Source organism: Nymphaea colorata, chromosome 12 (genome assembly GCF_008831285.2).
Source record: "Nymphaea colorata isolate Beijing-Zhang1983 chromosome 12, ASM883128v2, whole genome shotgun sequence".
Classification (NCBI taxonomy): domain Eukaryota; kingdom Viridiplantae; phylum Streptophyta; class Magnoliopsida; order Nymphaeales; family Nymphaeaceae; genus Nymphaea; species Nymphaea colorata.
The window spans coordinates 1,087,489-1,091,523 of record NC_045149.1 but is presented as its reverse complement, the minus strand read 5'-3'; the positions used below and the strand labels follow the sequence as shown (position 1 = coordinate 1,091,523).

General features: G+C 36.5%; 1 non-coding gene across 1 annotated transcript; it reads left to right on the top strand.

The window, feature by feature from the left end:
• The first annotated feature begins 1,952 nt into the window (after positions 1-1,952).
• TRNAL-CAA (transfer RNA leucine (anticodon CAA)) lies at positions 1,953-2,036 on the top strand. The gene has a single exon. It is a non-coding gene; the product is annotated as a tRNA-Leu (tRNA).
• Positions 2,037-4,035: the final 1,999 nt, after the last annotated feature.

Here is a 4,035-nt window from a genome sequence, read left to right as displayed (position 1 = left end):
TACAATTAACCAAACACAAAAGATTTGCTAATGTACCACATATATAACTAGCTAAAAAATGTTTGAGAGAGAGAGAGAGAGTGACTGAGTGAGTGAAAAATGTGAAATTGTAAGGAAATTGGAAATATGTTTAATAAAATTTCTTTTTGAAAGAAATTGTCTTTTATATTAAGCTTAAATATTTTAATTTTTTGTATTTCTTTTAATATTTTTGTCACTCATAAAACATGTGCCTGTGCGCAACTTACTTTACAGGATCAAGCATTTTGTTAGGCAGTTAATTGTAAATGCACCAAATGTTAAAGAGTTATTTGTAAATTTTTCAATATGTATGCAAAAAAAATATTACCAGATAATTAGCTGGATGTCATATTTTGCTCGTCCACTCCTTTATTGATCACGCCTTCACTCTCTTGTGTCGGAACTTCTTGAATTCGAGGACCAGCTTAGAGCCTTCAAACTGATTATTATTATGATAAGCACATTATACCAAAGAAATTTTGATTATGAGAGGGCACAGATTTGTATCTCCGACGCTACAGTGGAAGTGTGTCGAATTAAAAGTAGAAGGCAAACACTTGTTTGCACTCGTTTTTTCTTTGTTAGTACAGGTTCTGGGACGCTGCTACTCCCAGCAGTCTTGCACCCGAAGAGTAGACGGCAAACACCTTTACTGTGGTTGTTTCTTATCCAGTGACCGAGGTTAGTTTCTTTATATTGATCCTTAATTTTTTTTTTTTTTATGTTTTTTACATATAAGTGCCCCTTGAAAATTTAAACTAAGGTGCCCCTTAACCAGGGGCAAAGTGACAATTTTTAATTTTTTTAATGTAATTTTTTTTTTTTTGCAATTTGTTGACCACTGGTTTTATCCAAACTTGCATGAATGGCTTTACTTGAGGAACAACATGTATTATGATGCACAATTCCTAATGAGGTATCAAATGAATATTCTACAACATTAGGCAAAGCCTCTATGTGTTACGTAGAAATATATATCCTCACCATTCTCATATAATGTGAGATAAATATAAGCATTTTTTTTTTTATCAAATTCGGGTCACAAGGGAGAGGTTAAAGCCTCTTCAGGGTCCATATCATGCACAGCTTTGGACCAACTGGTTGGTTTTACAATGCACCTTTCAATTTGAGTGTCATGCAGATCACTGTTTTCAGTAAAAAAAAATAGCACTCACTCACATGAATTGAATAAGTGTTTTTTATTAGTATCATATTCCATGATTACAATCTTACTAAGTATGTCTTTTTCATCTCATGGAATTGCATTTTCTGATATTACTGCTTATGACCTCCCCTTCAATGTATGCCTTGCGGTTATGATTAATCCTCTGGGATTTTGACCTTTCCACAGCGATCTGATCCATGGATCAAAAACAAATTAAGGACATTGTACGTAGCTATCTGAGAATTTGATCTATTGCATTAAGCCCAAAATCCAACAGCTTATTAATGCTCAAACGCGGGGCTCAGAACATGGTCTGAATCTGCGTTAAGTTTGAGTGATTTTCACATACCTAAGGAGTAGGCCGGCGAAAGAAGTAAAGAAAAAAGAAAAAGTTTGTCCCTAACTTTAGCTTGTTATAGTCTAATAAAAAACCCATACAGATATTTTTCGCCGTATTACCACTTCTTTGTTACGCGACTGCATATCTATTCTTAAGCCTCTCGCTCTCTCTTCTCGCCAACATTAACTATACGTTTTCCCAACGCACTTGCCATCTCCAGTCAAAAAAGAAAAGAAACTTGAGTGTTTCATATGATTGATTTCTGTTTGAATTGGTTTTCTTCACATTCACGTACGTATGCTCCTGTACAAATCGTGTAGCCCCGAGGGATGGTCAAGGACTTCTTACCTTTGGTTTTCGTTGCAAACCATGAAACCTGGCAGTCACTACTAATGTTATAATAACGTTCATGTTTATTCATCCCCTGTCAGGATGGCCGAGTGGTCTAAGGCGCCAGACTCAAGTTCTGGTCCTCGAGAGAGGGCGTGGGTTCAAATCCCACTTCTGACATTGTACCTAACATAATTTCTTCTTTTTGTCTATTCATTTTCAACTTAGCTATAAAAATTCCATGTTTCTTTCTAATTTAAAAAGGTGGTCGACTTCTTTTGCATTTTTCTTCGTGATGGCTATAGGTTTCGTAAAATAAATCTCAAATGGCGTCTTGAAGAAACTTTCAACTCCCACTTCTGACAAAGCATAAAACCTTTTCTGCTATTTGTCTATTAATTTTCAAATCTATTCATATTCTTTATCAAAAAGAAAATTTCCACATTCAGGTGTTTTTTCATAATTTTGAAAAAAGTGACACAACACCTTTACACTTTTCCTAATTTTCAATTTTATTCATATTCTTTATCAAAAAGAAAAGTTCTATATTCAGGTGTTTTTTCATAATTTTGAAAAAGTGACACAACACCTTTACACCTTTCCTAATAACACCTTTTCATAACACCTTTTTAAAAGTTCTATACTTTTTGGTAAATGAATTTCAAATAACATTGTGAAGTAAACTCCTTCTATCTAAAAGGAAGAAATGTTTATTACAGCGATAAAAAAAAAAAGTAATTGAGTGAAAGTAGTAACAGAGCAATATGTCGCTTAGCTTGGCGATTATTTGATGTTGTGCAAAGCCTGTTCCTCAAAACTCTTAAACCAACTCTAATCATCTGTTTACTAGTGTGAAGTAGCTCAATGTACACAAAACCAACTCCCAGTCGTCGACACGGCTGTTGAAGAAAAAGAAACTCATTTAAAACAGACCAATAAACACTTACCCAATCCTGACCGTGATCATTAATCACTCAATTCCCTTACCAAATCGAGACCACGATTATCAATCACTGAATTGCCTATAGGTGATCTTCCTGAGTGAGCAAATAGAGTGCTTCATATTGTCCACCCCTCCTTTTCCCTTGCCTCATGGGTCCAATGCCGTGTGGTGTTGATGATAAAACATTGTAGCCCTTGGCTGCTTGGCAGTCATGTAAGATTAAGGTTGTGTATCGGGTCGAGTACCCAATGGCTAAACGGTACCCGGCCCGACTTGGGCCTGGGTTCAAGCCCAAAAACAAGGCACTAAGTCGGCTCGATAAGTTATCGGGCGGGCTCTTAGAGCATAACGGTCTAGTCTTCGGACTTCATGTAAGGTAGAACAAGTTCTTTAGCATTAATTCTCTCCCGAATGAAATGATGGCCAATCTCCACATGCTTCGTTCTATCATGTAATATCAGATTGTTAGCCAAGTTGATTGCATACTTGTTATCACAATACATCTTAATTGTTTCCTCAATTTTTATTCCGATGTCGGCCAATAGCACTTTCAGCCACAACAAATCAGAGACTTCCATGGCCACAACTCTATATTCAGCCTCAACACTGGAGCGAGAGCAAACGTCCTATCTCTTACTCCTCCACACTACGAGATTCCCTCCTAAGTAAGCACAGTAGCATGAGGTGGATTCTCTTAGTATCAACAAATCATGACCAGTCAGCATATGAATACCCTTCAATCTGAAGAGAATCTTGCTTAACATACAAGAGGCCCTTGCAAGGATTCCTCTTCAAATAACATAAAATCTCGTCGACAGCCTTCAAGTCAGTATCCGTAGGAGCACACATGAATTGACTCATCACATTCACAGCAAAGGTAATATTAGGTCTAGTGAGAGTAAGATAAATCAACTTCCCAACAAAACGTTGATATCTTCCCTTGACATCTTCATAGAGATGCTCCCCATCTCTAAGACTAAGCATGTGTCCAACATCTAGAAGAGTAGAAGCAGGTCTACACCCAAGTTTTCCAGTCTCCTTTAATAAATCTAGAATGTACTTTCGTTGATTTAACACAAGACTTATGCCTAACCTAGCAATTTCAATGCCAAGGAAATATTTCAACTTACGAAGGTCCTTGAAGTTGAACTCGATAGCGAACAATTCCTTTAACTTTGTTATTTCATCTTCATCATTACCTATGACAATCTTATCATCAACTTATGCCAATAGAAG